The sequence below is a fragment of the Strix uralensis genome, chromosome 1 (assembly GCF_047716275.1).
Source record: "Strix uralensis isolate ZFMK-TIS-50842 chromosome 1, bStrUra1, whole genome shotgun sequence".
Classification (NCBI taxonomy): Eukaryota; Metazoa; Chordata; class Aves; order Strigiformes; family Strigidae; genus Strix; species Strix uralensis.
In genome coordinates this window covers 74,457,494-74,471,680 of record NC_133972.1, presented here as the reverse complement: position 1 = coordinate 74,471,680, position 14,187 = coordinate 74,457,494, and positions in this window count along the sequence as shown.

Genomic DNA, 14,187 nt, shown 5'->3' with positions numbered 1-14,187 from the left:
TGTGGTGTCTTTCGTATTCACAGCCTGATCCAAAGGGCACTCAGTCCCTCTCTGTGCAGATATATCACTGCTATAAACAGGTGCTTATACAGAAATCAAGAGGCAATCCAAAGCATATGTGAAAGCAGAACTCGGCCCACTGTTAGTGCATATCTTAAGTCTGTTAAAGAAGAATATATGTTCCACTTTTGTGTTATTGTATTTTTCTTTGTTGTCAGTGAGAATCTTTGGATTCTGCAATATGAAGTGGGGACACATTGTCACTCTTTCTTGACAACTTTCCCCTTCGCCATTGTCAGGAATCCACAATCCAAATGACTCATGTTATGTGAGCAAATATTGCCTTAGTTTGAATTATTTTATTTTCGTTGTAACCACCTTTGAATGTTACTATAGTAATATCTCTGTTTTTTCTCGTCAAGAAACTGTCACAGACAATTTCATAAACCTTTTATGCAGCTACAATGAAAAGAAAATTATGCATTTATTTTATTCTTATGCTTGCCTGTAAATAAAAAGGATATTTTAAATGGATGGCATTTAGTTGCATCTTAAGGAAAGAATATGAAGATGCCAGAGTCAAACAGGTTAAAAAATGAGAAAATACAGGAATTAAGTTGAGATTATCTCACTTGCTCAACCTTTTCCCAAAACTCTATCTCATTCCATTCACTCTTTTTTCTGGGCATGAGCAGATGGACAACTGGGAATTGAAGGAGAGAATTCCCTGGCTTTGTGCTCCAGTGACAGTAACACACTATCCTTCAGCAACTGCAGTGAAGGACTAAGTTGTACTGCTAGCTGGAACACACCAAGTCACTTGATAGCAAGACAGTATAATTTGGTCTCTAGACATGAGAGGATGAAGTGTCTTCACTGGAAGGGTCTGAAAGTGGAACTCCTAAGATACTTCAGTTGCTAAGCTTCAAAAAGTCTTCTTCAGACATGAACATATGGTGATTTTCACTCTCTCTCTATATATAATTTGCCACATTTGAGAAAAATGTCCACTAAAATGGCAAACAAGCATATGCACAGTAACATCCTGGAAGTAGATACCAGTAGCACAGTGTTAGAGGACCTTAATGAAAGTTGTATGCTTTCTTTTTTCCTAAACAAATAATTTAACTTGATTTCAAACACAAGAAAAAATAAAGGCTGAAATATTTTGGCTGAACTTCTCCCAGATCCTTAGCTTTGAATGGATAAGAGGAAGAGAAAAATATTCAGTTCAGTAATTTATTTCAAACAATTAAGTTTGATAAAGTTCTGAGAGCAGAAAAGCAGGGTGTTGCAATGGGAAGATCTTTGTGGTAGAAACTGGGACCTGTGTGTCCTCTAAAGCAGAGTTATCCATCAGGTGAGCCTATTCAGTAGGCCTGCAGACTTTGTCCACTGCAGAGCAGTATGACACCCTAGAGCTGAATGGCACTGGTGTGGGAAGACACCTAGACTGTTGAGACATACATCAAGGATGGAAGAGAGACTGGAGATGAATCATCTCATCCATGTCTCTTTGAGCAGGCCTAATAGCAACACCTAGTCACTTAGTCCCCACAGTCATCACCACTGTTGTCACAGTATAGAGGCTGTGAGACACTGCTAGAAATGTTAACATACATCTCTCTTCTGTCACTGGTAACATCCCATACTAAACAGGTCTGCCTGGCACTCCCATGTGTGTGGCTTGGTGCATGTTGTATGGGTTGGCTGCCTCATCTTACATCGGTTATTCAAGTGTGGCTTTTTCTGAAATTCAAGAATTTGTTCAAAGCACCTGAGAAGGGGTTGCTTTGTGAACGCTGTTCCACAGATTGACATGTGTGCAGTGAGCGGACCGAGACCCAAAGGGGCAATTCAACATCCCTGCATTATCTGGCAGGCTTTCCTTCTTCTTCTCCTTTCTGCCCCCCCCTTGAGCCTCCTGCTGCCAGTTCTTCCCCTCAGAAGAATGGGAGTGCCAATAATAGAGATGTCAGAGGCTGCGGGAGAAGATGCTGGCTGCTGTATGAGCAAAACCAGCCAGGTGTCTGAGTTTGTGTTTAAGCAACAGGATCTGGCAAAAAGTGAATACAGGTTTTCTCTGAGCCTGAGATGAACTAGAGAACCATCCACACCTCTGTAAGAGTAGAGCCTCAGCAGAGCCTCAGTAGGCATTTTGAAGTCCAGTCCTGCCCTGGGAAAGTGACCTCTCTTTGCAATGAGTAGGATTTTCATGTAGGCATTAGGATTTCTCCACTGAAACCATTCCTGAGTAAATTATTGTCTCTTTAAAAGAGGTTGAAAGCACAGACCAGCTAGGAGAAGATATAATATTCCTCATGTTAAGTGAGGTTACCGTGGCAGAGTCGCACTGCTGGAGGCACAATTTTCTGCTGCTATACCGTATGCTTCCCAGAGAGGCCTGTTATTTAAGTTTCCTTATATATCTCTCAGAAAAGGGTGCTGCTAGGTAACAAAAATCTGCCAATTTCTTTATGCTTAGATCAGTGGTAGACCAAAGACAAGGATTACTGCATGGACAGATGCTTTGTCAGGGTCATGAACCAGCCCACGCAGATTAATTTTATATTATAGGCTTCTTGTGGTTGCCATTTTATCAGTCACTGTAAGCAGCCAGCAGGCTCTCATTTCATCTAGGAAGAATGCAGCATTTTAGATGATGCAAATGGTGTTAGGAACTTGACATAGCTGTGGGATAAAATCTTTTGAAAAAGAATGTGCCTGTGCCTTGTGCAAATGCAAACAAATGCCCATAATTGGTTAGGGGCAAGGGATGAAGGAAGTGCTAGTATGGAAACACTGCTGCAGGACAACTGCCAGGGGAGCTTACAAGTACTAGCTGGAGTCTATAGAGTAGTGGAAAGATAAAACATCATGGTACATGATGGGATGTTGCACAAAATGTCCAAAAGACAAACAAATGAAAGAAGGCAATAGTGAAAAGAGAAGCTGGAAGAGAACCGTTGGAGAAGCGAGCAGCAGACAGCAGAGGCATGGCATTTAATCAAAAATGGAGAGATGAGAAAGTGCAGGAAGGAAATATTTTAGCACTGTAGAAGGATAAGCTTGCAGACAAATTCTGTTTACTTCCTCGTCCAGAAGTAGGCCCTCATGCTTTATACAACAAACAAAGCTCTGGTGGCATCTCTATGCCAACTCACTGAGCTTTCTCCTTCAGATGTAACATTCTTTATTTGTGTACCCATGGCTGCCCTCCCTGTGGTGCAGGAGGAGGGTGCTTGGGAGCATTTTGTCAAAGTCCCTTTCAGTGGGGCAAAATTCCAATATCTGGGGCCAGGGGTCCAACCTGAAGCACTTGGTACTCTTAACAGTTTGATCTCAACTTTTTTTTAACAGAAGTGTATTTGCAAAGAGGAAACCACTGTTCAGTATTTCACTTAGCAGCTCTGAAATAAGGCCATATTCAAGCTATCTGCAGGGATGTGTTTGCAGAGATTTCATCACTAGTAAACAATTCTTGGTAGGCTCACAGTGTAAAATAAAGACCTATTATTTCCCATCTGTTTTGCCATTTAGCGTTTGTCCATCTTGCACTGACACTTCAGGCTGGATTGCTGTGATTAGCTTAGTGTGGCAGAGAGATTGCTTACATCATCAGTCAGAGCTCAGGCTCACAGTCCTGGGCTGAAGCTGTAGGTTAAATCCACACTAAACACTTTTACTGTCATAACAGCACTGGTGGCTATGGGAAAATTATTTCCTTTTTTCTTTCTTTCTTAGAAAGTTTTGGTGAGTAAGGTCTAGAAACAAGAAAGGTGTGGGGGTGAGGAAGCAGCTGTAGCAGAGGAAGGGCAGAAGAAACAACTTATTTCATACATATGTGCTGTGCATATGTCACGACTCACCAGGATCTGAATCTGCAGTGGGAATTAAAGAGCAAAGGGAAAAGACAGGGCAGGTTTTTCATTTGGAGTCACAGTGACTTAGAAAGTCTTCTTGGTCTTAGCTTCCCACAGTGATGGGACTGGTCAAGGCGTTTTTAATTAAGGAACAGTTCCAGCTAAAGCTGTGAGTAATAAGAGGGCTGGCTGGCTTATGTGAGCAATGATCAGTCAGCCGGGTCACCGGTTGAAATATGCTCAGCTTTGTATAGTAGCAGTTCCGATTGGATGTTGCTTGCAGTGGTGGCCTGTGTGAGTTTGGAGATCTTGGTACAGTTTTCCTTGGCCACAGATCCACATCATAAAAAGGAAGAACAAGCTCTCATTTGAGAGTTTCCATGAAAGTCTCTGCAGAGACCATGAAAGCACAGACATAAATGAGAAAATCCTACAAAGTGGACAACTTGCCATTCAGTAGAAGGCAAGCCCTTCACAGACCTATCACAGATAGGAGAGAACCTCCTGTGCAGGATTGTTGGGCACCTTATTCTGCTGAAGACATAGAAAATGCCTGACATTCACTTTTTATTACTGCCTGGCTGCCATGGGAGTCCCTTCATGCTGTAAGAAATCATTATAACAAAGAACAGTAATCATATCACTTTAATTTATGCAGCCAGCAAGGATGCAGAATTTTGAGGCAAATATGTAGAAAAACACCACCCATCTCCCTTGGGGAAGGCTGCATATAGAGACCTATAGCAAAATGAGGATTTCCAGAATGACAACTCACCTGTATAAGAAAAGAACAAGATTTAGTTTAGGGTTTTTTTCCACCTATCACTAAATACTGCTTGTATTTAGCCTGAAGCTCCTTTAACCAGGAGCTAGTCCTGGTCCCACAGACTACAAGACAAATATGCTCGTTCAGTTGATAGATGCAGAACCAAGCCCTGAATTTCCCAGAATCCAGATACTTGAAGAATTTTTAATTTAGTAGTTTCCACTGAATTAAGAATTGATGACATTTTTTTCACCACAGTAAATGGAAGGTACTGTTGCCAAAATTCCTGCTACTGTTTGAGCGTGGAAAACCTGATGGTTTCTTGAGACATCTGAATAACTCCTATTGACTTCTTGTTGTTTCCTCCCAGTGAAGAGCTACAGTCCTTTTAAATGTGAGTTGCAGGAAAACTAATTAATACATAAGGCACATGCCATGTTAAAACCGAGGGAGGTGTTGTGAGATGGATAAGGAACTTGTTCTCTTGGACTAAGATGCCTCAATAGGTAACCAAGGCCACTTCAGGCACTCTCATAGATGAGAAAGGGCTGTTTTTACCCTTATTTTGACCATGAGTGTCAAAGGCCAGATGACAAGCTCTGGATACTTGTTTAAGGGAATAAGGCTGCACATTATGTTATCCTGTTAGTGCTTCTCAGCACAGCAACAGATCCACTGTATACCTAGACACATGACTACATGCCTCAGTTCCCTGTTGTTATAGCACACTTTTGAGAAGAACAGGGTCTCAGAGGTCATTTATTCACCTGTTGTAACATCTTTGAGATCACAGAATCACAGAAGGGTTGAGGTGGGAAGGGACTCCTGGAAGTCGTCTTGCCCAAGTCAAGTAAAGTCACCTAGAGCAGGCTGCCCAGGACCATGTCCAGACAGCTTCTGAATGTCTCCAAGAAGGGAGAGTCTACCACCTTTCTGGGCAATATGTGCCAGTGCTTGGTCACTCTCACAGTGTAAACTTTTTCCTCATGTTCAGAGGGACCCTCCTGTGTTTCAGTTTGTGCCTGTTGCCTCTTGTCCTGTCACTCGGGCACTGAAAAGAACCTGTCTCTTCTTTGCACCTTCCCGTTAGGTATTTATATACTTTATATACTTTGATAAGATCCCTCCTGAGCCTTCTCTCCTCCAGACCGAACAGTCCCAGTTTCTCTCAGCCTCTCCTCATAGGAGAGATGCTCCAGTCCCTTAATAATTTTTGTGGTACTTTGCTGGACTCTCACCAATATGTCCATGCCTCTCTGCTAATGAGGAGCCCAGAACTAAACACAAGACTCCAGGTGTGACCTTACCAGAATCACCTCCCTTGACATGCTGGCAATACTTCTCCTAATGCAGCCCAGAATACCATTTGCCTTCTTTGCTGCATGAGCACATTGTTGACTCATGTTCAACTTGGTGTCCACCAGGACATCCCAGGTCCTTTTCTGCAATCTGCTTTCCAGCTGGTAGCCCCAAGCCTGTCCTCATGCAGGGAGTTGTTACTCCCTAGGTGCAGGACTTGGCCCTTCTCCTTGTTAAACTTTATGATCTTCCTGTCAGCTCATTTCTCCAGCCTGTTGAGTTCCTTCTGAATGGCAGCATGACCCTCTGGCATATGAGCCACTCCTCCGAGATTTGTGTCATCTGTAAACTTGCGGAGGATACACTTTGCCCAATCATCCTGATCATTAATGAAGATGTTAAACAGGACTGAACCCAGTACTGTCCCCTGGGGTACAGTGCTGGTTACTGGCCTCTAACTAGGTGTCATGCCACTGATCACCAGACTGAGCCTGGCCATTTGGCCAGTTTTCAATCCACCTCACTGTCTGCTCATCCAGCCCATACATCGACAGTTTGTCTATAAGGATCTTATAGGAGACAGTGTCAAAGGCCATGCTGAAGTCCCAGTAGATACTAGCCACTGCATCCACCTAATCCACAATATCCACTGTGATGAGATCATCACAAAAGTGACAGGGATTGTACAGCTGAAAAAGCGGAAATCCCTGCTTCCTTCATGAGAGGCTTTTGTGAGGGGAGTGGGAAGCAACCATGGGAACTTCCCATGGCACAACCTGCAATGAGTGCTCCAGGGCTTCAGGAAAAGTCCCCATCTTGTCGTCACTAACCCAATGAAGTCAGGTAACTCTTGAGTTCTCTCTCTGAAGTATTCCACATTATTCACTCTGGACTCCTTAAACAGAGCTAGCAGTTGTGAACATTAAATCAAGGTTTATCATCTTGTTTGTTCTCAAGGCAAATAGCTTCTGGCAGGCTTGTGTGCAGTTGGTTGTACAAACAGACCCTGAAGGGGAAACAACATCATGGAGCTGAGAGCCACTTTACTGACTTCTGAAGAAGAACTTTCTTTTCTCACTCATATCCTTCATTAGTGGTGAGCCCAGACCAGACAACTGAGAGTTGAAATTGACTCATGAGAGCAGATAGTAAAAGAGGTAATGCACACTGTGAGTAGGCCATAGTGATCAGATTGCTAAGACCATATATTTTATCCACAGAGGATAAAAGTTGTGTGTAGTCAGACCTAGAGGCAAACATTTCCTGTTACGGAGGGAGGATACAGACTCAGTACAAACCCTAGTGCTGTCACGATCCTCTTCAGTGACAGGAATAATTTATAAAAACCCAGAATATCAGATCACATCTGAAGTAATTCTCACCTAATACCATTCATGGTGAGGTGGATAATGTCTGGTTCAGGTTGTCTCTGGTGATTCATGAATACACATGTGAGCATGTATATATGAATGTGTTGATATAGGTAGTCTTTGCTATCTAAATTCTAGATAGATAAAAATAAAATTTGTATGGTTTCAGGTTTTAAAACCCATTTTTTCTGTATGTTTTTAGTCCTTGAGTCTTTCTCTCTTCCCCCCACTTTCTCTCAGATGTTTCCACAGCTACCTGGTGATCAGCTTCAGTTAAATCTGAAATACAGTTTTCACTGCTGTGCAAGTGGTGAAGAAGAGAAGCTTGCAGGTGATTTACAAGAGCTCAGATGCTGGGAACTGTACAGTGAGCTAAATTGTCTCTGTCAATAAAAATCTATCTAAGCGTTATTTTCAAATAAGAAATAATTTCAGGTTTGAGGTTCATTGTTCCTGAAACACAGATGAATGCATGCCATTCTCTCCCCCTCCCGCCTCCACTCAGACCCAAAACTGGTATCAAAACTAGCAACTGTCTTTACTTTTTTTTTATTTTTTGTTCTTCATTCATGAACAACATGGCTAACATTGTTTCTGGGAGAGAAAAGATGTGAAGACAGTAAATATCACATTTTGTCAAATGTACCCCCTTCTACCTTCACATTTTAAAGTAGTTTGGACCAGTTTCATCAGAAAGGGCAAATCCCTGAGTCCAGAGACCAAAAGGTAAGTCATGCCACCCTCACCCTCTACCCATTCATAGATGAGTGGGACTGCAGATGTCAAGGGTGCGGGGTGCCCAGGAGGAGCACCCCAAGCATTGGTGCCCATCCCAGATGGTGCCCATCTGCCATGGTATTTGTCACTCCTGAGCCACACTCAGCACCGTCCGACTGGGGAGGAAGCTGGCACTGCAGCAGCACAGGCAGAAGTGTTCATGCTTCTCATGGTACTGTCAAAGGCACCCAACCGCTACAAGTCCTGCTTTCCGTGGGAGCTCAGTGAGGTGGGGGACCACATCACCTCCTGACAGAAACCCACTCCAGGCTCTGACAGACTCTCTTGGTCCACGAGCTGTATGATGGAGGCCAGGCTGGTGGGACCATCCTGACCCTGTGCCTTGCCCTCATGCTGGCAGCAGAAGTGCCTCACCTAGGTTTGGCCACTGCACAGGGCCACAGAACTAGCAGCCACCTCAGATCACCCACATCCTAAATCATTCAGGGCTGGTTCTCTCCCTCACACACAGTAACGAGATTGATAGATTGAGATTTAATTAAAAATGATCAGCTACTGCAAGGACAGGCTTTTTCTTTTTTTTTTTTTTCCCCAGGCACTTGGTTTACATGTTTACTGTGCTAAAAACAGTTACGAGCAATCTGGATAGCCCTCTGTTAGCTGTGATGAAAACATTCTCCACTATATCTGATGGTGCCTGCCACTGAAGAGGCCTGAAAAACACTACAGCTAGATGGGGAATGAGCCTTGCTTTCTACAAATCATATGCTGAAGACTTGATGCTGGCTTTCACCTGGGGTCAGTGCTGTGGCATCATCCCTGGTAGGAACTCCTACTTGTTCACAGTGAGGTCCCTTTGGTGATTCCAACAGCCATGACCCAGGCAGTGATGCCCGTGGGCTGCTCTGGGATACAATGTGTGCCCATCTTCCCTCCACCATGCCACACTGCTCACAGACCTGTGGGAGACATGGATGTGGTTGGCACAGAACTCGCTGTCAGTGCCTGATGATCTTGGGGGTGACTGCCACATTCCGCTGGGTGACTAACATAAATCCTTATGACACCTGGCCTTTGGTGAGCTCAGGCACACAGAAATAAGCTTATACCCAAAATCTTTGCAGAAATATTACCCTGACAGGAGGCTGGCTCAGGACACAGTAGCAGCTCAGAGCTCTCAAGCCAGATGCATCTCTGCCTCAGAAACAACTGACCATTGCGGGACACAGCTGAGCACCACTGCCCATTCAGCAGCAATGTGGGGCTATGGCCCACATCTCTCCTTCACCTCACTTCACTCTCCAGGGCACCTCACGGCACCTTTCTCCAGAAGCAGTTATACAAGCCCTTTTCCTGACTGCAAAGCTGTTTTCTGCTCCCAAGTGCCACTGCTTATTCCGACACCCACCCTGCAGTTCACCACCCTCCCTCTCGTGCCAGTCTGGGGCCACCTGCACACTGGGTCAGTGTTAAAATATCCTCAGTGCAGAGTTGCACTGAGCTCAGTGGTCAAAGGGGGACACTCCTGCAAGCAGGACTGGCAAAAAGAAAAGAAAATTCATCTCTCCCTTTTGGTGATAAAGCATCCATGCATTACCAACTCACTATTCCTGAAAGTCCTTCTGGTTTGCTCACAGACCTCTACTGATAACACAAAAATTGTTCTTCCTTCCCACCTCACACACAATATGAACATACGTGCACATATGCACACACAAATATAAACATTCAATTAATCTCATGGTTAGGATGTTTTTTTTAGGTGCTTGTGGGCTGTAGCGAGTCAGAACATTCCCAAAGCAAAGCTGCTTTATTACCAATTTTGAAAACACCCCTGTCCATCATTATCAAATATCCTAAATACCCATGTTCAGCAGCATTCTGCTGGTACTTAGATTATGAGTCACTGGGTAATTTAGCCCTGTGAGAGAGATTGTAAGCTGTTCTCCCCCTGTCTTTTCCAGAGAGGAGATACCAGTGGGGGACCTTCATTAATATTCACTGTAATGTACATCTGTTTGCCCCCTCAGCCACTGCATGAAAATACACAGGGAGAGGGGGAAGGGTAGAGGGAGAGCTTCAAAATGTTTGTAGCTAAGGCAGGAGCCAGAGATGCACCCCGAGCTGTTTCTGTCAGTTTGACAGGGATGGCAAACATTTACCATCTCTAGGAGCCATTCTTTGTGGCTTTATAAGCACTGAAGCATTTGAAATAAGAAAAGCACTAGCTCTGGCTGAGGAATAATAACGGAGCTCAGGTTGATAATGCTCCTCAACAGCTCAATGTTAGGGCTGGATCTTGGGTGTGGATGTGAGTGACCCACTTAAGATTTTTTGTTGCTGTTGTTCAGAAAACCTCACCATCTACCTTCTGTCCCATTGAGACTCAGCTACGACAGAGTCATACTTCATATTCATCTATAGGAACATCTGGCCCATGTCTAACATTTAATTTCCACACCATTAGAGTCAAACAATACGTGTACATCAGTAGATAATGTAATGCATTATCACGCAAGGCAGAGAGCAGCAATTTATTAGCCTAATTTAAAATAGCCTTCAGCAAAAAATAGTGCATCTTAATTCGTGGATCTGAAAGGAATGACATATTTTCCTGTAAAATGCAAAGGTATGAACAGAGACATGCTTTTCCACAGTGGTGCATATATTATTTCTTTTTCTTGTAAATCTTTTAAAAGATGAAATATCAGTTCTCTGTACAAGAAAAAAAAAAAAAAGAAAAAAAGGAAAAGTTCAAAACCAAGGTACATCCATAATAATACAAAAGGAGAGATCTTACCAAGGGGACAAAAGAGAAAAAGCTGCCCCAGAACACAAGCAAAAGTGACCTTTCCTTTACAGTGAAGTTGTGATCTGAATGAGAAGATCACTCAGACTTTCCATGCTCATATTTGAACAAATCCAGGCTCCTCAAGTGCACATCAAGCATTTCCTCCTTTTTTTTAATCTATTTCTTTAATCTGTCTTTTCCAATAAAGATATTCCCTAGATAGGACCAAAAATATCAAAACAAATTAGAAGCCTTTGCCACCCTAGCAAAATGACTCACTTTTCACAACCCTTTGATTAAAGAACATAACTTCCTTCTAGGGGGAAATTCACTTCCCAAATGCCAGAGCAACTCTAGGCTTACGTGCCACCCAAAGTTCACTTCAGTTCTCTGAAGCAGGATGAATTTTCTTACTTTTGGTTAATAAATACATCATGGGTTCTGGCCAAGCTGCTCAGCTCCTATCTCTAATGCACCCAAAGTTTACAGCTGTCTGAAATGGAGATTTGTATTTGGCATCATTTCTGTCTATCCTTCTTTTATTTGACACCAAAATGTCATTGAAAAAATATATAGGCAGGGGCCTTGGAGCAAAGTCTAACCCAATAAATCCTGAATTGTTTTTTCCACAGTGGAACAACTGTGCTAGGAGAACTATGGAACTGCCCTGCCCAGCCTGGCGGTGGCAGAGTGCCCGCTCCCTCAAAAGTACTTTAGAAGAAAGCAGTATTACATGGGCAGCTCAATCCTGCCAGCATGTGTCAGGTGCTTTGAGCGCTTCTTGGGAATCTTAGGTAGGAGGACTGGCAGATCTGGATTTGATCAGGTTGAGCCCTGCCAAAACTGAAACCATGCAATATTTGAAGCAGAACTTTTAGATGACCAGGAAGTGTTTAAGGTAAAAAAAAAAAAAAAAAAAAAAAACAACAACAAAAAAACATGCTTATCTCAAAAATATGTGTCAGCACCACCCTTGTTTGGCAGCACCTGAATGGGGATTCCCAAGATCTCAGCTGTGGACTTTGCCCCATACTACATATAAATGAAAATCAAAACCAAAAGAAGCCTTACTGTTAGTTATTCTTTCAGCATCAAAGCCAGTTATCTCCAATTCATCACGATGAAGTGCTCCATTCAGTGGGCTTGCACAGAATAGCATAGGGATGATTGGTCATGGGGAATTATAAACATTAAAAAAAAAAGACACAACACTGCTATGAATGGAGAGAGAAAAGTCAGCAGACCCAGATTCACATGGGAGCTCTTCTGGTCAGCCAGGGGCAGGACCTGCCCAAGCACCACCTAAAGCATCACAGCTGTGCCAAGGCTGAGGGGCTAGGCTGGGAGGAAAAGGGCGAGAGAAGTATTAGTTGTTCCACTTCGCCTGCTGGCAGGTTTCTGAATAGGTCTATGAGCACACTTTGGTCAGGTCAAGTACAGTCTGGTGGAGACTCTGTGAGAGAGCTGCAAGTGCCAAGGACAATGAAACTGGAGATGCAGCCCTGTGAGGAGCATCCCAGAGCAAAACTGTCACGGGGCATGCCTGTCAGCAGTGGCAAAGGGAATTCTGGAACTGAAGCTGAAAGGTTGATGTGTTTGACCAAATTAAACAAGCCTTCAACCAGGGAGACAGTCTCCCTGCTCAGAGGCGAACTGGTACTCTTGTACTTGGAAAAATACTCTGCTACTGACTTAACATCAACAACAGCAAGAACAGGTAGGATCCAAGATCCAGGCACGTGATCCAGCTCAGCAGTCAAATAGACCACTGTTCTTCTGAAAAGAAGAGGACTATAAAAGCATAAGGTCTTGGAGATTTAGAAAGAGTCACACTTAACACATGTCCACTTGACACATGTCAAGAGGAAGAAAAAAATCAAAAAAGTCTTATACCAAACAAAAGTCACTTTATCCAACTGGCTGGTGTACTCGAAGGCTTCATTTGGATGGTTTACTAATTGGCTGCAATACAGCACCATGGCTTGGGAGGGGGCGGGGTGTGCAGTCTTAGTTTGTGTGTGAAAGAAGAGAAAAATGGCACATTAACAAAAGATTTTGGCTACCTATCTCAGCTACAAAAGAGGAGAGAATCTTCTGTCTATCTGACCCCACTGTATATAAAGTGGCCTGGAATAAAGCTGGTATATCTTACCTGACCTTTTTTTTATCATCCCTTTACTAAGAGGCAGCTGGACATATTCTCCTGGAACAGTTACTACCCTTGTAAGGGTATAGCTTATGCCGAGATACCTGCATCTCTCAAGGAAGGAAATAAGACAAAGAAAAGGTGCTTGCATTAATGCTGCCTCAGGGCACCAGCAAGTTACGGGTTGGTGGGTTTTACAAGACTACTTACTATGCTATTCAATTAAAAAAAAGAGCAGTTACCATAGCAACACCCACATCTAATGGCTCTTATGCTACCTCTGAGATACAAAGCACCTTCTTACAGAGATACATTGACCAATACAGCATGTCGTGGGAAGTTTTATGCTTCTAGCAATGGTTTAAGGGGGAGAATGTGCGTTCCAATAACCAGACATATTTATATCCCCAGGTTGTAATATTAATTTATAACAAATTATTTTGGTTCCTTGATATCTCTTTTCTTCTCATTACCATTTCCTTTCTAATAGAGCCTTCATTTTTTCTTTTCCTCCCCCCTGGATGGATGATATTTGATTAAGTACAGGATGAGATTTGCATATGGGAGCTCAGGGATATGTCCAGCAGTTAGGTGGGTCATATCTGTCTGTAGATTTCGTATCTAGGAAATACTACCACTTTATCACAGTTGAGCAGTCACGGACAAGTGGAAGCCAGGGGCTAGAAGGTGTTTGTGGAATGCAGCCTGACACTATCGTTGGTAAAGTATGGCTTTGCGGTCCTGAAAAGAGGTGGAAGGCAACATTTTTTATTTCTCTTGCCCAGGAGGGAAAAGTGGGAAGGTGAGAGGGTGGTGTATCTCCCCCAGGGGTGGAGAAGAGGGTGTGGAAGTCTCTTTCCTGTCCTTCATTGCAGGCGTGGTCAAATGGGAGAGAAGTTACATGACCCCTTGAACATGTCAAGGGCCAAGCTAACATTCCCACAGGCACCTTGGAGCTGGAGGGACACTGTAAGAAATGTGAAGAAGAGAGAAGGGACAGCTGGGCCTCAGGATGTCCTCCTTACCTCTTGGCCCTCTCTGTGGACATCTTATTTCTTTGCAACAAGTCACAGAGGGCATGTGCACTATTCATCGAAGAGCAAGATACTGCAGGATGCTGCATCTCCCTGTCCCCAGCCACTGCTTTGAATATATCCCTACAAAGAGGCACATTGCTGGACCATCATCACTTGGGTAGGCAGGACTGTCTCTTG